This window comes from Pelodiscus sinensis, chromosome 2, assembly GCF_049634645.1.
Source record: "Pelodiscus sinensis isolate JC-2024 chromosome 2, ASM4963464v1, whole genome shotgun sequence".
In the NCBI taxonomy this organism is placed as follows: domain Eukaryota; kingdom Metazoa; phylum Chordata; order Testudines; family Trionychidae; genus Pelodiscus; species Pelodiscus sinensis.
The window spans coordinates 58,903,760-58,925,143 of NC_134712.1; the positions used below are offsets into that span (position 1 = coordinate 58,903,760).

Genomic DNA, 21,384 nt, shown 5'->3' on the forward strand with positions numbered 1-21,384 from the left:
GTGTGAGATATGTATCTCAATCAAAATTCTATAGGTAAACAACCAAAGCCTTAGGAAAATGAAGATGTTTTTGAATTTCATGATTTGAGCCCATTTCTCCAAAGTGTGAAATTAAAACCCTGTGTTTAAACAGCAGAGATATTTGCATCTGAATCTAGGCACTGTGACTTGACTCCATCTCTAGTACCTACTTACTGCTATATAGAAGTAGTAGCCAACATTGTTTTGGATATCAACTACCCCACCCAGTCCTGTTTTCCTTTACATCATTGATACAAAATAAATCCTCTTATCTTTTTAAAGTAAATGCCCCTATTAAACACTAGCACTTGCAGTGTAAAAATTATCAGTGTGAATGAAAATGTCCTTTTGTAACAGTAGTATTGTTTTTTAGCATAATTGTTGGAATAGAAGTATGCTCATTTATCAATATCCTCTACCATAATAGAAAGAAAATGCCATTGAAGCACTTTATTTTGCAGAAATAAATGATATTCCATTAGTAAAAATTATGTACATATTTGGTTAATAGATAATACAAATTATGTTGTGCTGTTTAGACCTGTACACATTTATAAAGCAGATTTCAAATATAGCACATTAGTTGTTGTGATTCTTTGGTAAATTGCATATATTCAAGTGTCAAAGCCTCAATCAAGATAAATTCAGTAATTTTATATTTTTTTCATGGTTGTTTAAGTAGCATTGTTTTATTCAGTATGGGCTCAATGTGGTTCCAATTTAAATATATGGGACATTAATTATATGAATACTTATAAAACAAATAAAAACCGTGATTGGAAAATAGGCAAAATTAGCTCGCATTACTGGAAACCTGAAACATCTTACAAATTGATAAAAATGAGAAAGCAAAATGGACTGGTCTAGTTCTACCAGCTGATGTGAGTAAAATGCTTACGCAAATGCAATATGCATGGTGAAAATCAAGTTATGTTTTAAAATTGCTTTTTGCTATAATGATAAAAAAAATCAAACAGTAACACAGATAAAGAAACATAAATGTGATCATCCTGATAAATGTTCCTTTTAGCTTTTTTTAGAGTCAACTCCTCTGATCTATTCTTATACTGATTGTTAATAAAAGAACACCTTGCAGTGCAGTAGTAGTAGTAGTAGTATATAAAATCAACTGCTCCTTCTGTAATCAATCCTCCCCAGCACTGAAGTCCTCTTTGGTAGGAACATCTTCCCAGCATACTTGCCTGGGACTAACCCTTTAAATCTTGCAGATGAAAGCAGCTGCAGTCTTTCAGTAGCCATTTTGTAATTAGTGGCTGCTTAGTGGATTATCTTCATGGAATCATAGATTGCAAGATAAGAAAGAACTATTATGATAATCTAATCTGATCTTCTGTATAATACGACCTATAGAACACCCTCAAAATAATTTCTAGAGCATATTTTCCCACAACAGTAAGTATTTTTAACTTCTGCTTTTCTCTAGTTTTCCCTTGTGTTATGGCACATTCCTCAAAACCTGATATACAGAATATGTGTGCCAGAATGATAGATTTTTGACATAACCATAATGTGTCCTGTCATCACTTTAGTAACAGGTTTAAAGGCCATTGGCTTTCAGCCCCTGTGTAAATGTGTAGCTACAAACTTAGTGAAGACTGACCTCTGTACTTTTAGTTTACTAGATGAGTTTTTCTCATCTCTCTAACTTTCTCCTTTCCTCAGGTCTTTACCCTTTTCCTCTACGTGCACTTATTTAATAATACCACTACAGAATCCTACATTAAAAGTTCTAACTACTATTGCATCACTATAGTACTATAGAGTATTGTAAGGTTAAAATGAATTATTTGAGGTCTCTTTAACTCCATTTCCATCTCCTGCTTTCTGGTTACTCTTTGTTCCCCTCCCCTGCATTTCCCTCTTGCTCTGTCCTCTTCTTTTTTCCTTTTTTCTTCCCTTCTCCCTGTTTTTCCTGCTATCATCACCTCCTTTCTGTCACCTCTGATTTTATGTCTTTCACTTTATAGTTCTTGGAATCTTTCTCCATGGGGATTCTGCTTATGGTATATATGCACGTGAGATCAGAATCTCTTGACCATCCATGTTGCTAGGGCTGCACCTATGCCTTCCTTGTGTCCCCACTTGACAGAGAAACACTGGCTTAGTGCTGTCTTCCTGCCTGTGTTACTGAGCATGAACTCAGCAGTGGCTACTGCTACCTCACAGCAGCTTTCTAGCTTCAGATAGAATTTTTCCCCTCCCTCTTAGCAGCTTCTTATTTAGTTGCTCACAAAACTCACAAAAGCCTATGCCAAATAAGTCTGTTAGTCTTTAAAGTGCCCCAGGACTCCTGGTTGTTTTTGCTGATATATACTAACATGTATCTACCCCTCTGATGTATGAAGAACTTGGGGAGTCTAATATGAGAGAACAATTGATTTGTTTTGTTTCTTTCAACTCTATTTGGAAGTGTTAGCACCCTGTCTTTTCAGAAAGATATTAATAACTGTTAGCATGAATGGGAAGAGTTGTGACTGGCATTACTATCAATGTAGCTATGTTCTTATGGTTATTGAAAAGTCACGTGGAATTTGCCTATTTCCCTAAACTCTTAGTGGTTATTTAAATGTTTCCACTTCTACATAAAAAATTCAGAACAGGCTATTTTGGGGATTCTACCCAAAGATGAGATTGTACATTGGAGAAAGGTGATAATCTCTTCTTGTGTCTCTGATGGTAGCAGCATTGAGTGAACATGAGGACACATCTGTGTGTCTAAGCTACTTCCTATGTCCTAGTTCTGCAGCCTGTGTGAAACCGTGCAGGCTGAATGGAGCTAAGTGAGCTGGTATGGCTTCAGTCTCCTCAAGTTACATTACAGTTGTCCATTGCTTCTGCTATTTTTATTCTTTGTTACCTAATTAGCAGGGTTTAAATACATTTTGAGTGTGGCAGTGTTCTTTCACTCTGTGCAGACCTCTGTGCTCTGAACTGTTTAATGTATTTAATACCTTTGTTTCAAGGTGCATTTTTATTGACTGACTTGTTCTATTGATCTCTTTTTGCATATAAATATGCACTGATTTTGAAGAATAGCTTGTGCCTATCATGCTTCAGTTTTTTTTCACAGATGTATCTTTCTCTACACATGGCTCAACCCTACAGCTGTTCCTTGTTTGCATAGTTCTATTGAATTCAATGGGGGCTGCAGGACAGGACCGGTACAACATCAGTCCCTCTTTTTAATCAGATAATAGCCCTGCACTATTACAGGAAAAAAATGTCAACAGCATCCTTTTAAATATTGTTTTGCAAACTGGGCATGAAGAAATCCTAATGAATTTGTATCTAAATATAGGTTTCAATGTAACTATTGGCCAGATGATATGAATACATAATTGTTATAGCCATGAACATGTACAATTGTGGTGTTTGGTTACTGAAAATAAGTCATTTATATGGGGGAAAGGGAGCAGAGACAGATTTTCTCCTTAATAGTTTTATCCTGACACACCTGTATTCTTTCAGCTGTGCACTAGATGGCAGCATAGAGATATTATTGCAAGCTCTGTCACAAGATTAGAGAATATGGAATTTGACTCTAGAAAAGTGTAATTTTCCCTAGCATTTTGTTCTGCCAAAAAAGTGTGGGTGGCATAGGGTTGTTTTTATGAACTGTTAGTCCATTTTTCTCATCTTTAACACAAGGTAGTAGATTACTTTTCTTTCCTTCTGTAACTCCCTATCATAGATGCCTTTGCTGGTTAATAAATGATGGTGGTGTTGTGATTGAATACTTCAGTTCCTTTGTTCTGCACTGTTAAAGAGTAAAAAATAAGACTGAGATCTATGTGGGCCAGAGCAGAGGCAAACTTCATCAAACTGAGTTTCTGTTTCAAGTATTTCACAGAATTACAAAATACTAGAACTGGAAGGAGCCTTGAGAGATCATCAAACCCAGTCCCCTGTGCTCATGGCAGGACCAAGCACCCTCAGACAATCCTTGACAGGTGTTTGTGGAATCTCCATCATTGGATATTTTTAAGAGCAGGTTATACAATCTCCCTGGGCAATTTATTTCAGTGTTTAAGCACCTTAACAGTTAGGAAGTTTTCCTAATGTCCAATTTAAACCTCCCTTGCTGCAATTTAAGCCCATTGATTTTTGTCTGAGCCTCATAGGTTAAGGAGAATAATTTTTCTCCCTCCTCCTTGTAACAGTCTTTTAGGTACTTGAAAATAGCTATTATCTCCCCTCTGTCTTCTCTTTTCTAAACAAAACAAACCTAATTCTTTCAATCTTCCCTCATAGGTCATGTTTTCTAGATCCTTAATCACATTTAACAATTTTGTTGCTTTTCTCTGGACCTTCTCCAATTTGTCCACATCTTTTATGAAATGTGGTGCACTGAACAGAATACTCCATTTGAGACTGATCAACAGAAAGTAGGGTGGAAGAATTACTTCTCATGTCTTGCTTACAAAACTTATGCAACTAACTTTCTTTTACAAGATAATTGGACATAAGTTAATGTTAAAGATTTGTATATGTGTGGCGTTTCCCCCCCATGCTGTAAAGTCCATCTACTTTTAGTGGAAGGCTTGCTCTAATGTTGTTTGCACCAATCTAAATATAGAGTAACTTAGCTGATATTATGGAGTGTCTCTGGGTTCACACAGGTGTAACTGAGAGCAGAATTTAATCTAGTATTGTAAAACACAGAAATTCGGGATTCTCTAGATATTGTGAAGACAGTGGTACCAGATCTCTTGAGCTCTAGATTGATGCTTTGTGTTAGATCACACCTTTGATTGGTGAAGCCCAGTAAGAATGCAGTGGAATTTCCATATATATATATATATATATATATATATATATCTATATATATATATCTATATCTATAAAATGCCCACAAGTCTGATTGTTTTATACGTGCTTCTTGCTTGTGCAAAATTGAGCTGTAAGTCCTTGCAATAGTCCTTCTGATGTGATTTCTGGAATATCCAGCTTCTGGTTGAACTGGAAAAATTATAGCATGAGAAGAATCTCTCTCTCCCAATTATTTCTTTGTGTGGTATAGATGAAAAACCAGAAATATAGCCAGGTTTAAAAAAATGGGGTGAGGGCTTACATTTTTCCAAACCTCAACATAGGTCGTGTGTGTGTGTGCTTATTTTGATTAAGTCAGTGGCCTGCACTGGGGACAGGATCAGACTACTCCACCCAAAGGGGAGAGAGAGAGGAGGTATTGTGCCTTTTGATACCCAGGCGGAGCAGAAGGGTGTGTTCGCATACATAGTATCTTATGGTATTTTTTAGATGAAATCATCCAAGTTCTTGCCTATATATTGGCTTACATCCTGTTATGCATGCAGTTATACCAGTATAATGGTGCTTCTCCTGGTAAGCCTTACTCACTTTTCATATGGCAATGAATTAAGCACTTTTTATACCAGTTTAACTGCATCCACACTAGGAACAGTCTTACTGCTTTAGCCACATCGTTAAACTAATACAACTTTTTTGTGTAGGCAGGCCCTAAGATTGAAATTGAATTACGGCATGTGGGGTGTTCAAAGATTAATTCTTTCTGACAATCATTGCCTCAAAAAAAGTGGGTCCCTAAATTATGAAATCAGAGGAAACCAAATTCTTCATATTCTTTGGCAGTGCATGTTGCAGCAGTCAGTAAGGTATTTTAATTAGCTTTGGCAGTGTATCAGATAGAACCAGAGTAGATGAACTCATCTCTGCTTGTCAATATTGTGATGTGTATAGGCCAGATGCCAGCTCTTGCTGAGGCTGTAGACATTAGCTAAGAACTGACAACCTCATAGCTGGAAACCAGACCAAGTCACCTGTATGTTAGTTTTACTCAAAATAGGCACAATTCTTTTGAGAAGTACAATTAATGATTAGAATCTCTGAAATGCTTGTGTGTTGCTGCATGTATTATTCTCACTTGTAATATCTATATTCCATGTCATAAGGTAATATAAGTGTTTGCTCTGAAACTGTAACCCCCACAGTGAGGAGAGAATATTACCAAGTGTGAAGTACTCATTTGCCTCAGGAGGTCTTCTATCCTGCCCAACAAAAGAAGGCCTGTAGACACTAGACACACCATTGTGGAATATCAGAGGTGTTACGCTGTGCTCCTATATTTTTTTTAATGGAAATATCTTTTGAATACGAATCTGCATAACTGAATATGCTTTATGCAAAAGGCAGTATGTAACCTCTTCTTGAAAAGCTCGTAATCTGCTGAATGTGGATAGTTCTTTGAAAACATCTTCTCCATTTCTAGGCGTGATTAAAAAGCAAGCTAACAGAATATTGAAACTTATTAGGAAAGGGATCAATAATAAGCCAGGAGATATATTTCCTCTATATAAATCCATGGTATGCCCACACATTGAATATTGTGTGCAGATTTGGGCCCTCTTAGGTACAGAGAATGGCAACAGAAATGACTTATAAGCATTGAACACTTTCAATAGGGAGGAGAACTAGGGTGGTAGTGTAGACATACCCTTATATACCCCAACTGTATTTGCCACCACACTGGTAACCAACTAAACCCCACTCCAGTCCCAGACCCTTGATGGGGTCTCTCTGAAGCGTTAATAACACAGTAAGGATATACATTAAAATTTTAAACTGAACAGCATCCCTTAAATAACTTCCAATAAGATCTCACAACATGTTACTAGACCTGCATGGTTCTAATATTTATTTATTTTTCTTTTATATAGCAATTAGATACAGGGCTTTGGTTGGATAAAATGTCAAAAATTATCTGTCAAAAATTAGAGTTTTCAAGTACCTAAGTAGCTTCTGGCTCTCAGTTAAAATTTCATTTCTCTCCCAACTGAAATCTAAAATGTTGCTCCTAACTTGCTACTGCTGCTTTCATTGGATCAGTACTTTTGAGAGTCTTCCAAAGCACTTCTTTGGAAAATAAACTTGAGAGAGAAGATTTCCTTACTCAGAAGTAGCATTTTCACCATTAAAATGAGAGAGATGTATTTGTTTCCTGGAAGAAAATAAGCCAGGACCATAAAGTGTACGAAGACACCATCATTATATACTGACAGAAGCAATACATGAATATGGGTGTTATTGACTGTGCTACCAAATATTTTGATACCAATCACAGTGTAGTGCAGCTAGAGATATGAGCACCATATGAGACGGAAGTACAAATACTGAGTCAGGGAAAGAAATTCAGGATAGGAGCCTGTGCAACAACAAATGTAAAACAGAAAAGCAGCATGTATAACAACATGATTCAGAAAGTCTGGGCACAGCATTATCTAGTGCATGGACGGCGGAAGTTCAGGTCTCACATTTTAGTTTGAGGGATCACAGAAATCATTCTCTTCACGGAGCCCATTGGGATTGCGGGCCCCTGGGCAATGTGTGGGGGCCCTGATGCTGCACTACTGGAGGGGGTGGGACTGGAGTAGCCAATCATGAGTGCTGCCCAGAGCATGGCAGCACCCGGAGCGTGCAGTGCAGGACTCCTATGGCGATTGTAAAGGGCCTGGGGTTCTGGCCGCCACCACTGTTGCTATAGCAGCAGTGAGCCCTGGACTCTTTTTAGAATCACTGTGCGGTGGAACAATTGTCTTCTGCCCTGATCATCATCTCCCAAGATCCAATGTGAAAAAAAAATTAAGCCATAACTTCGGAAAAAAAAAAAACCAATTGGCAAGAAGTGCCATTTAAGTAAAAAATGACAATGGTTAGTAAAAGGTTGAGATGTTTGTGATCTAGAGACTTAAGGGAAGTTATAGCACCCAAATGTTCGTGTTCGTTTTGTTTAACTAGAACAGTAACATATTAGTAAAGTGGACATCTCCTTATTGCTTTGTTCCCAACCGTCCTTTTGGAACTACATGGATCAAATATACTCTGGAAAGACTTCCCAAGGCACAAGTGGCAATTAGGCAATGAAATCCCATTGAAAGTCAATGCCATGTGCAACTTAGAAAATCTCTCCCCAACTGTTCCACTGGATTGTGTGTGTATGACTTAAGACATACAGAACTGTAGGAAAAGGAATGGTAAACATGCCAACTATACCAGTCTCCTTCCCAGTATTAGACCACATTCAAAGCACAATATACAAGGTTGGCAAGTACTGTGTGCCTGTGCAAAACATGCCTTTTCTGTATAAAAATAGCAAGATGAAGAAACAGCAATGAGCACTGAGTACAAGTGTAATCCACACACTTAGGGTACGTCTAGACTACATGCCTCTGTTGTCAGAGGCATGTAGATTAGGTTACCAGGCATAGGAAAATGAAGCGGCGATTTAAATAATCGCCGCTTCATTTAAATTTACATGGCTGCCGCGCTGAGCCGATCAGCTGTTTGTCGGCTCAGCGCGGTAGTCTGGAGGTGTGGGTGTCGACATCAAAGGCATTTGTCTCATCCCAGGATCGGCTCAGCATGGCAGCCATGTAAATTTAAATGAAGCGGCGATTATTTAAATCGCCGCTTCATTTTCCTATGCCTGGTAACCTAAGCTACTTGCCTCTGGCGACAGAGGCATGTAGTCTAGTCGTACCCTTAGTGCGGTTCACTGTTTCATGCAGTGGCACCTAGACCACAGCAACAGATAAGAACAAGAGACCTCAACAGTATAGAGTGAGAGCCAGCTGTAGAGGCTCCTATAGTAAGCTTCAGAGGTCCCAGGTTCAAATCCTCCTGGTGGTTACCCAAGCTCAATCCACTTTGTCTCCAGAAACACAGTGAGCTGGTTCTGTCATCTTTTCCAGTGTGGCCTCAGGCAAGTCACTGGAAGTTAGGTGCCTAAATATCTTTTGTGGATCCAGGCTGGAGTCCCTGTGTGCCTCAGTTTCCCATCCGTAAAAGGGAGATAACTGTACTATTCTTTGTCACGAGTGTGTGTGGGGATAAATACATTTAAAGAAGGTCAGATACTATGGTAATCCTGGCCTGTTAATATCTTAGCTAGATAATTTAGAGCAGGACTACTACACTTTGGAAGCCCCGGGGGCCACAATGATATTCACAGCACATGCTGAGAGCTGCAACTTAAATGCGGTTGCATATACATGCAAATATATATGTAAATAGCTTCTTTCACACTGACTAGCATGAATACAAAGATTAAGACAAGACTACACAACACGCAGGCTCCATTTAAGTCAGTTCTGCTGATATTAATAAAATGCAATATTTACCCGATTTCCACCCATATAACAGCACTTTTAATGAGCAATGACAGTCCAGGACTTTAACTACTAAAACGCATAACAACAGAAGACCATTATATTGACTTGCCATTGCTGAGTGTGTTCCCAGTGGAGGCCATGTTCAAAGGATCACACCTGCAAGCCGCATGTTGAGCCCTGAGTCAATCTAAACTGCACTGTGGGCCACAAACAAACAGGCCACGAGCCACATGCAGCCTGATTTAGAGGTAGGTCCCTATAACTCGGTGATGGGCAAGCTAGGCTAGTGAGTAGACTACATGAATGGATCACCTTCATTTCAGTGGGCTGCAAGACAGTCTCCTGGGATAAGATGGTTTTGCTAACTGTGCTTGCATAGCTGGAATTTGCAAAGTGTGCCAATTGAACAGCAAGGGTGCTTTGACTGGATGCAGAGGGAGCACATGGCTCTTACAGGCAATGTTATGTGTAATCAGCATGCACCTCACTTCATGTGCTCTTGCTTTATGTGCATGTCATTTTAGTAATACTATTAGGGGAAAAACTATGTGGCCAGAAACCAGTGGAATCTGGCAAGCCTGCATGTGGGCAACAGTAAGCAAAATGTCTCATGGGCTACTCACAGAACTCTGCTGGCCCCCATGTGTCCCGCAGGTTGCCCACCACTGCTATGACTGGATGAGACTGGAGATTAAACTCCTCCTTTTTTCATTTTTTATAAATTTGAGGCTCTTTCTACATCAGACACAATTTCATGTATTCTTTGAGCACCTAAAAAGAGCAAATAAAAATGCAATTCCTGCAACACACACAGTTGATAGGACACTACAGAAATGGCATAAGCAGGTAAAGGGGGTTGGAGGTGGGTGGAGGGGGGGAAGGATGACACCAGTAAGATAACATAGTCTCTCAGTTCAGTGAAGCACATGCACATCATTGCATTTATCTCTGTGCTTCCAGATGTAATGCTAGAAGTGAGTCTGTGGGAGGCATTTGGATGAGTTCAGAGTAAGTGGTTTGGTTGAACAGGAGGGAGGACATTCCAAATATAATGGGAACCTGGGAGAAGATATAGAGAGGCTTGATGACAGAAGTTAAGCAGGTTATTAAGACTGACATCATTAGTGGAACAGAAAAGGCCAGGTAATGCCAAAGATGACTAGGCCAGAGATATTGACAGGGGCTGTGTGATATAGGACCTTGAATATAGTAATACTGGGATTTGCCAGGTTGTCCCAAGAAATTTTTGCCAAGGTGTTACCCAAGATTTTCAGACCTCACAGCAGAGTTATCTTTTTCATTCTAGATGATGGCACGAATAAATCAGTGGGAACACAGAAATTCTGTCTGATAGAGCAATCTAACTTGCACTGATACTTTATCTAAAACTACAATGTATTATATTGAAACACACACAGATGTAAGCAATTGGTGTAGAACATCCCAAATATTTACCTAAAATCTGGAATGGTACTGAGTAATCAACAGCAGGTTTGCAGTGACCAGTTGCTCACCTCTCGGGGAGAAATGATGTCCTGAAAAACATTCCTCAAGATGGCTTCAGGGGTTGGACTTGAAAGTATATTGTATTTTCTAGTCTTTTTATAACTTCTACAAAACATACTGTCGTAGTGAGCCCTAGTAATTCATCACTTTTCTAAACTTAATAAACTACTTAATAAACATTCCTAAGAATCTTAATAATCAATTTCTAGATCAAAGGTGCTCAAATCCAAGGTTTTTAATCTCAGTTGTTGACTTTATTCTTTGCTATTCAGAATGGGAGGAGAGAAGACTTACCCGGCATTGCTTGGGTTGTTCAAGGCTGGGAGACTGGCAGTGTGGTGGGTGCAGGATTCAGGGCAGAGCTTTGGGGATAGGAGAGTGCAGGAAGCTGGGGTGTAGAAGTGAGGACTGGAGGATGAAGAGGGGCTCAGGGCCGAGGGTCCCAAATAGCACAGGCCTTTTCTCTCCCCATAGCCTCCCCAGCTGCCAGGGGCTATCCCCCTCACTCTGGCACTGAGACCAAATGCTGGGAGAGGGGAAAGGGTTGGGATGGGGGGCTACTTACTTACTCTGTGTGATGGCAGGAAAGATGGCGGTGCCCCAGTAAGTCTAACTTCAGTACCAGGCAAATTGGTTGAAACTATAGTAAAGAATAGAATTGTCAGACACGTGGGCTATGTCTACACTGCAAGCTTCTTGTGCAAGAACTGTTTTGCACAAGAGTTTCTGGGCAAAAATTCTTGTGCATGAGCACGTCCACACTTTCATATGCTTTTGCGCAAGAGCGTCCATGGCAGTGTGGATGCTCTCTTGTGCAAGAAAGCTCTGATGGCCATTTTAGCCATAGGGGTTTCTTGCGCGAGAAACTCCTGTTGCCCATCCACACTGCTTTCTTGTGCAAGAGCTCTTGCACAAGAGGGCTTATTCCTTGTGGAGAGAGGAATAACTCTTGCACAGGAAGCCCTCTTTTTTGATGCTTTACTGTAAATTTACTTGCACAAGAATGTGCGTGAAGTGTAGATGCTCCACAAGTTTTTGCTCAAGAACAGCGGTTAATGTGCAAAAAAGCCTGCAGTGTAGACGTAGCCATGGTGAACATAATTTGTTGGGGAAGAGTAAACGTGGTTTTTGTAAAGGGAAATCATGCCTCATTGATCTACTAGAATTCTTTGAGGAGGTCAACAAATGTGTGGACAAGAGGGTTCCAGTGGATATAGTGTGCTTAGTTTTCTATGAAGGCTTTGACATGATCCCTCACCAAAGGCTCTTACGAAAGTAAGCCATCCTGGGATGAGAGGGAAGGTCCTCTCATGGACTGTTAACTGGTTAAAAGATAGAAATAAATGGTCAGTTTTAAGAATATAGAGAGGGAACTAGTGGGGTCCCCCAGGGGTCTGTACTGGGACCAATCCTATTAAACATGTTCATAAAAGATTTGGAGTAAGGGGCATAACAGTGAGGTGGCAAAATTTGCAGATGATACAAAACTGCTGATGATAGCGAAGTCCAAAGCAGACTGTGAAGAGCTTCAAAAGGATCTCACAAAACTAGGTACTGGGAAACAAAATGCCAGATGAAATTCAGTGATGATAAATGCAAATGCATATTGGAAAACATAATCTCAACTACACAAATAAAATGATGGGGATAAATTATCTGTTATCTCTCAAGAGAGAGAACTTGGAGTCGTTTTGGATAGTTCTCTGAAAACATCCACTCAATGTGCAGTCAAAAAAGCAAACGAATGTTGAAATCATTAAGAAAGTGATAAAGAATATGACCGAGACTATCTTATTGCTTTTATATAAACCCATGGTACGCCCTCATCTTGAATACAGCACGCAGATCTGGTTGCCTCATCTCAAAAAAGATACATTGGCAATGAAAAAGGTTCAGAAAAGGACTCCAAAAATGATTAAGGGTATGAAATGGCTACCATATGGGGAAAGATAAATAAGCCAGAGACTTTTCAACTTGGAAAAGAGATGAGTAGGGGGGATATGATAGAGGCTTACTGAGGACCTTTAAGCTGAGGTGACTCCCCCCACCACTTACTTCTCTTTAGTTATACAATAATGTCAACATTGGTAACCGTCTCAGAGGGGTAACTGTGTTTAGTCTGTATCTGCAAAAACAATGAGGAAGCCGGTGGCACTTTAGGCTAACAGATTTATTAGGGCATAAGCTTTCATGGGTAAACCCACTTCATCAGATGAATTGGAATTGTGCCACTTACCCTCCTTGTGGTCCAGTGCCAGAGAGGCCTATGTGGGAGGCTAGAGGCCTGCCCCTATGGTAGGGTGGGGCTTTGCTCCCATTGAGGGTGGTGCCTTGGGCAGAAAGGTGGGGTTAGGGCTTACCCCCTCTAGCCATAGGTTCACCCACCACCCATGCTGTTCTCCAAAGCTGCCAAATTCTGCACCTTTCCTATGTCTCCCCTTCTCTTGTGGGTGACTAATGTCATCTCTTTGGGTGCATCTGACAAAGTGGATCTTTGCCCACGAAAGCTTATGCTCCAATAAATCTGTTACTCTATAAGGTGCCACAGGACTTCTAGTTGGTTATACAGATTCAGACTAACACAGCTACCCCTCTGATACTTGTCTCTTTGGGGAGAGGACCCCAACTTTGCTTAAATGGACCTGCATAGACAAGCTTCTAAATATTACAAAATCAAAGAGCATAGAGTACAAACCTATACCCACAGCTTTTGAATTTTTAAAAGTGTATGTATTTTTAGTACTTTTGACTCTGACTATAGCCTTCCAATAACTTTTCATAAAAATTACTGCATCTAAGTGTTACCTTAATAATCAGTGACATCAGCAGGACTGATTTGTGTCTGATCCACAGTTGCAAAAGCAGTAGGTGAAAATATCCCTCTGAATTCTTGATGACTTTTTGGTTCAACATATTTGTGACCTATACATTAAAATCCTTTAGTTTTAATGTATAGGCCACAAAATACTTTAGTTTGCATGAAAATGCGAGGAATGGCTATTGTTGTTAGAGGAATAACTGTATTTGCGTGTGAAAAAGGCTTTCAGATGTTATGGTGAGCACAGCAATACAAGTACTAAGATGGATATTTGTGTACAAATAATAGTATTTTTTAGTCCCTGCTCATTGTTGTCATTCTATTTTAAAGGATTGTCATCCAATCAGAGAACAGAAGCAATCCCAAGTGATATAGTTTACCTGTCACACACCACAGATATGCTGGGGGAAACAACTGATAGGCTAAAATATGTTTGCTTAAACTGTGCAATGAATACTCAGAAATAACAAACACATTTGCAGAAATCGGACTCAATTTGTGAATGATTTAACTATTAGAAAAGGAACTACATTTGTTGTATTGTTGAAATAATAGACAAGTTCTATTATAAAGTGTAAGGTTGGAGTGTAAACACAACTACTGGACATCTGTTTCAAATCTTGGGTTTAGTCTTTATTTTCAGGATCAGCCAGAAATGTATTTAATACAAATTGTGATTCCCAAATTGAAATATCTGAATCTGTCTTCTGACAAGTGATTTTTGTAGGACTTGAAATTTTTTTTTATCTGCAGCACATTCACAGAATTGAAATAAAGATATTCTGAGACATATTGTTTGTTTTAAAAAAATTAGGCTAGCTTTTTATAGAATACATAGTCATTAAGTCTAATTCTTCTCATTCCCATAGTGCCTCTAGAATTTTAAGTGGAGATCTCATAGAGCACCATATCCCATCTCTTTTCTCCAGTGGGATATTTCATCTGGGTTATTATCACCACTATTTTGCTATGTACAATGAAATTAACAATGATTCCATTTGCTGAAATCATATGGAGACTGCAACTGCACTCTGCCTTAGTACCAAATGAGTACAGTGTGCCCTTCAATAATTCTCTAAACTCTCAAATGCCTTGGAAATAATATGCTGGAATATTACTGAACTGTGACTGAAGCACCATTTGTGCTAAATGTGACAGTACACGAATGATATTCCTCAATAAAAGTTCAAACTACATTAATCTTTCACAGAGGTTCATTGACTGGGATGATGCCTTTAGATACAAAATAAAGATACTGTGGTCACATTTCAGATTATTTCTAAGCATTTTCCCGGGGTCTGTCTCCTTCAGAAACATGTACATTAATTTCTCTCTTCTATATTTAAACCTAGCTGATGGGAACAATGCAATAAATTATAATATCCCTACAATCATATTAGTAAAAACTTTACATCTACATTTGCTGTAGAGAAATCCTTTCTTGGCCATGGTATCATTAAACATAATATGTATTGGTAGGCAATGTAATATATTTCTTATTTTCATTCCATAGGGATGACCATGCATAATTCATTTGTAACTTTGCTTTCCTCTGCTATCCTGATTGACAACCATTCCTGACATGAAAAAGGTTTTACTCTAGCCACATTCAAACTTTTCCCCTTATATCCTCCTTTCAAAACTCCAGTATAATAAGCAGGAAACAAAAGTGGAAATTCAGTGTTCAAAAATGTCCAGTCATTTGGGGTGCCTATGCTCACGAACGCATTTTAGTTACCAAGGGACTCATTTTGAAAGAGTATGGTTTGAAGCATTGGGGAACAATTAAACAACGAGGCCTTAAATAACTGGCAACTGAATAACCATCTTTAGAAGTGCAGGCAAAATTGCTGGCCAGGCTTTTCTGGGGTAACTGAAGAATGATTTGGCAATATAGGTTAGGTTTGAGCAAAAAGTTCCCTGAAACTCGTTGTTTAGAAAAGATATGAATTTGCTGACATTAGGTCATGGTGGGGTTTTTTTAGAACCTTTTATTTAAATAAGAAAATTAAGGTTGTGTTAAATAATTTGGGATGATACACAGGTATTGAGCTATAATAGTTAAAAATGGCTTAATAGTAAAAATAGAGGCTATATATTAATGTTTTTGTGACAATATATGTTGAATGGTAGGGTAGATAATGTAATATTAATTATTTATATTAACATAAAATGGAGAATGAAAAATTGACAGTTTGGGTAAATGTATAATGGGGTATGTGAAATGATAGATGATGTAGTAGGACAAATTTAATATATAAAACCCCCCAAATGAACAAGGGCCAAAGTTGGAGAATAGTGATCCAGAGACTAAAATGACTATCATGAAGTAGAAAGCTTTCTGGTACATCAGAATTTAGTAACTTGGGTCCTACTTGTTCCATAATATCTGTCTTATTATCTATCATATATATATATGATCAGAAACAGTCAGTGACAATGGTCTAAAACTTTATAAATAAAGTTAAATATTGTTTAAGCCTAAATTGGGTTGACTTGTGCTTCAGTTTCCCACCTTACTGGAGGAATGAGCATAGTATAGGGCAGTGGTCCCCAACCTTTTTAGGTTGTCGGGCGCCAGGGGGCGTGGCCGTTTGCCCGCCGGGCGCCCGGGGGCAGGATCCCCCCTTGCCACGCACCCGGGGGCAGCCCCCCCCAGCCGCGTGCCTGGGGGCAGGGCCCCCGCCGAGTGCCGCGCGCCCGGGGCTGGCGCTCCCCCCCCCCCCCCGCCGAGTGCCACGCGCCCGGGGCTGGCGCTCCCCCCCCCCCCCGCCGAGTGCCACGCGCCCGGGGCCGGCGCTCCCCCCCCCCCCCGCCGAGTGCCACGCGCCCGGGGCCGGCGCTCCCCCCTGCCGCGTGTCCGGGGCCGGCGCTCCCCCCCACCGAGTGCTGCGCGCCCGGCGCTCCCCCCGCCAAGCGCGCTCCCCCCCGCAAGCGCCCGTGCGCCATATGCCCGGGGCCAGGCCAGCCCCGAGCACCTGGCGGGCGCATTGAAATGCCCCCGCGGGTGCCATGGCAGGGACCACGGGTATAGGGAGTCTGGAGATTCCTCTGTGTATTCCAAGGCTAAAGTAGACAACTGTGAATATCTAGTCTGGCTCAACTGTATAACACAAGCTGTAGAATGCCTCCCACAATTAATTCCTAGAACATGCCTTCTAGAAAAATATCTGATTTTGATTGAAAAATAGTCAATAATGACCACCATGACCATCGGTAAATTGTTCCAATGGTTAATTATACTCATTATTTAAAAGTTTACCTATGTTTCCCATCTGAATTTGTCTAGCGGCAACTTCAAGAGACTAGATTGTGTTATACCTGTAAACCTTCTGTTGGGTAGGCCTGGCAACAACCAAGGCTGGGTTCAATATCTAGAGGTCCATCTCACACAGAACCAGCTCGAGCCCCCACCCAGTAACCTGGGAAATTCACACACCCCTGGGTGCCTCTGAGAGGCAATGCTTCCCCACTCGCCAGCACAGAGACTGAGTGTAGGAAAGAAACATTTAATGAAACAGAGAGAAGTCACATGGCATTAACTTGGGAAAATACCACAGAGTTCATAGCCCAAACATGAGCTAAGCCCCCAGGGCCGGCCTTAAGCCGATTCGGCCAATTTGGCCGAATCGGGCCCCACGCCTAAGGGGACCACACGCCCCTGCACCCGGAAGTCAGCTCCCTTGGCTTGGCTTAGCTCAGCTCCCCCTTTCCTGCTCATGCTGCCGGCTGCTGCTGCCATGCACGGCATTTGTCGGTGAGCAGGGTAACCCCCGGGATTTTAAAACTGAAAAGGTGGAGGCGCATGCAGTTCTGAGTCCGGCCCCACAGAAGGCAGAAGATAGGGGAGGGGGGACTAGGAGGAAGGGCTGGGATAGGAAGGGGCTTGGGCGGGAGGGGAAGAGGCTTGTGCGGAGGGGGGCGGAGGGAAGAAAGGGGAAGGTACCAAGAGACAGGGTGGATAGAGCAGAGGAAATGGAGAAAAAGGCAGACAATGAAATAGATGGGACAGGATTAAAAAAAAAAAAAGGAAAAATGATAGGATTAACAAGGAATGAAAGGTAGGAGGTAAACAGAGGAACCAGACAACATGGACTAGGGGGAAGACAATAGTAAAGGTGGAGATGCTGGTCTGGATCCTCAGGTGCCTGGGAGCTTTGCTCAGCACACTTGAAGAGATGCATTGCAGAAATACTGGTATCCTCTGATCCATAGAGCTGAATTGGTCTCTGGCACATTTTAAAGCAACTAAAAGGCTACATCTGTTTTTCAATGTATCTCTGGGGCAAGCTCCAGCAAATTTTCTTCATCTCCACTCACTCCAACTTACCTTTGGGATTGACAACCTGTGGAAAATTCAGCCCCTCAGTCAGTACAGCTCCATTCAATTTCCCATTTTTCAGTTTAATCTGAATCATCTGGTAGGGAGCTTTCAGATCTTATTGGGGGAGTACATTGGCTCTAACTCAGTCTAATTTTTATTTTTTTGAAGTTTCCTCTGAGAAGGTCAATATACAGGCACTAATTCTATAGAAGGGTCTGAGCCTGACAGCATAGTATTCTAGGGATACAACTTTCTGGCTACTTTTGGGTGCTATTGGATCAATAACCATCTTTAAACACAATTTTTGGGCTTAACTTGGCTTCTAGAATACATGAATACCCGAGAGAGACGACTTCTGGGTGCAGGGGAGCGGGGCTGGCCGAATCGGCTTAAGGCTGGGGGAAGGTACCAAGAGACAGGGTGGAGGAAAGACAAATGCCAGGGGGCCAAGTGAAGACAATGAGGAAAAGGGCAGGAGGGGAGGTGTCAGTGGGAAGGGGGGCAGGCTGATGCTAGGAGAGGAGAGGGGAAGGGCATGGGGGCTGAAGGGGGAGGTGCTGGGAGAAGGCTTGAAAGAAGGGGTGGGAATGAGAAAGGTGGGGAAGGAGCAAGGCATGTGTGAGGGCACAGGGGCATGAGGGGAATGGGGGCAGAGAGAGGTGAGGTGATGGGCATCAGGAAAAAAGGGGGCAGGGGCAGTAAAGGAAGGGGGAGGCACGAGGCGGGTGCAGGGCTAATGGAAGGTTGCAGGTGCCAGAGGATTCTGGGGGTGAAGCAGAAGGGCAGACACCTTCAGGGGAGCTACCAGTACCAGAGGAGAGAGGCAGAGCAGGTAAGTAGAGAGAGGTGTTAGAAGAGGGGTAGCTCACATGATCAGAGTGGGGCTACTGGAGGAGTGGGCACAGGGGGGAGAGAAGGGCTGGTGGAGGGAGGCTGGTCGCAGGAGGGCTGAGGGCAGTGAGAAGGGCAGGAGTCAGGACAGCAGAGGAGGGTGAGGAGTTGGGGGGCAGCAGGCACTAGGGGAGATGATGAAGCAAGGAGAGGAGACATGGCAGCAGAGAGAAAAGGTAAAGGTTTATAAAATATTTATTAATAACTTGGTATGTTGCCCATGGCCAGTTTGTTTGTGCCCTGCGGTGCAGTTTGGGTTTGTGGGGATCAACACGTGGCCGGCAAGTGGGAGCCAAAGCAAAAAAGTAGTCAGTGTAATGATCTTCTGTTGATATGTGTTTTAGTAGTTAAATTCTTGGACTGTCATTGCTCTCAAAGTGCTGTCACATGGGTAAAAATTGGGTAAATATTGCATTTTATTACTATCAGCAGAACTGACAAATGGGGACTGTGTGTTGTGTAGTCTTGCCTTAATCTTTGTATTCATGCCTGTCAGTGTGAGAGAAGCTATTTGTATATATTTGCTTGCATATACAGCCACACTTAAGTTGAGGCCCTCAGCATGTTCTGTAAGTATCAGTGTGGCCCCTGGGGCTTCCGAAGTTGAGTTGCCCTAGCTCATCCCTCACAGGTGTCTGTCTAACCTTGTTTTAAATATCTGCAATTTAAGCCCATTGCTTCGCATCCTAATCTTAGAGGCCAAGCAGAACAATTTTTCTTCCTCCTCCTTATGATATTCTCTTAGATACTTGAAAGTTGCTCTCAAGTCCCTTTTCGGTCTTCTCTTTTCCAAGGTAAACAAGGCCAATTTCTTCTGCCTTGCCTTATATCTCATGTTCTCTAGACCTTTCATCATTTGTGTTGATCTTCTCTGGACTTTCTCCAGCTTCTCCATGTTTCCTGAAACGTGGTGCTCAGAACTGGACATGATGCTCCAGCTGGGGCCTAATGTAGATGGATCATTCTCTGCCTAGGGGACGTGAGACTGGGCCGGTTAATTTTCAATCCTCCTGTTTATTCTTTTCCTAAGCCAGGAGGGCACAATAGTTCTGATGGGGATTGAAGAGGGGATGGAAGCCAGATCCAAGATCAATGAGCCCTGGGAAGTGGGCCCATTGAAAGGAGACTGGACCTGTAGATCCCTTGGGGGTCAGCAGCAAGGGCCTGCTTTGGGAAGCCCCCTCTTTGGAGGTGAATGTGGCAGCATTGAGACACCACCCAGAAGCAGGCACCACAGACACTAACTGCAGATTCATGGGATGGCTCTCTCAGATCTTGCACATGCATAAGAGGATAGATCTGCGGGGGAGGGGGACGTGGCGTAGTGAGGGGGCCGGAGGGATCAGTTGCCCCTGGGAGAAAAATAATATAAAATTTAGTTAAAAATAGATGTCACGTGTTTTTAAAAGGAATACCATATCTCCTGCCTTTTGTCTCTTTAGGCTCCCATTTAAAATTTTCAAAAGCACTAGAGTGACTCAAGTCATTTTTGATAATTGGACTTGGAAATCTAAGCTCAGATTTTCAAAGGTAATTAAGCTCCTAAAAAGACAGTTGCCAACTCGGATCTTCAAAGATATCTATCTGATCTTTACACACCTTTGAAAATCTGGTCATAAGTGTTCTAGTCAGTTCTGAACATGAGATGTAGGAGCCCAGTCCTAATTCCTTCAGGCTTTTTTAATAATGTGAACCTTTATCTACACGAATTCCCCTCCTTGCTCTTTCAGTATCCAATAAATGCATGGATCAAAATTATAGGTGCTTTGTGAATATGCTGACTTGAGAGTGGAAAGATTTCATATTGTCATGTATGATTCCTGGTAACCCAGCTCAAATATGAAAAACTAGGTTGATACCTGTTCATATCAGGAGCCGTTGAATTCAGTTTACCATTTGCAGTTTCTCATTAGGATGTTTAGTGGAGAAGATATTGTTTTTTGTTTGATTTATTTATACTTTGGGCAAAGCATGGGCTCACAAGAATTCCTCCATTGTTTTACCATGAGTCTCAAAACATTTGGTGTTTTTCTAAAGGCCTGGAGTCAGTTGATTATGTAGGAATCTCAGCTTTCATTTAAAAAAAGTTCTCTATACTTCTGGACCTTACAGCTAAGGAGGAAAGCTTTAAAACATGAACCCTAAATACTCAAGAAACAAAAGGCCAATAAAAATCTAACATGTTTTATTTTTAAAAAATCTTATGATTTATAGACCAGTCTCATAACTTTGTGTAGGCGTTCCTTGTGATTTTTGGGTTGGCAATACTGCTCTTTGGTGAATTTAGAGAGGTCTCTCCCTTCAGTTTCCCTTTCCACCTTCCTTTTTTGTCACAGGTCATCAGAGAATCATAGAGACAATGGAGAGTAGGGTGAATCCATGACTATGGTTAATGACTGGTCAGGGTGACTAACTATTATCAGCCAGTGGTCTGAATGAGCTATCTACTGCCATCTGTTAATTAACTGTAGGAAAAGGCTTCATGAGCAGACCTTATATAGACCTACCTTCAGTAGACTTCCGATAATCTGGAACCTATGGGACCTAGGTGGTGCCGGATTATCAGATATGCCGGACTATCAGGAGGTACTATAAGATGATATATATATATAGTATACATTATATACTGTATAAAAAGTGTTCTTAACCCTTTTTAT

General features: G+C 41.3%; 1 long non-coding RNA gene across 2 annotated transcripts in view; it reads left to right on the forward strand.

Moving 5' to 3' along the window:
- Positions 1 to 1,187: 1,187 nt before the first annotated feature.
- The window catches only part of LOC142827050 (uncharacterized), a 73,416-nt gene continuing 53,219 nt past the window's right edge, over positions 1,188 to 21,384 (forward strand). For both annotated transcript variants that reach the window (XR_012901420.1, XR_012901421.1), the window contains exon 1: positions 1,188 to 1,434. This is a non-coding gene — a long non-coding RNA (uncharacterized LOC142827050). The remainder of the gene's footprint in view (positions 1,435 to 21,384) is intronic.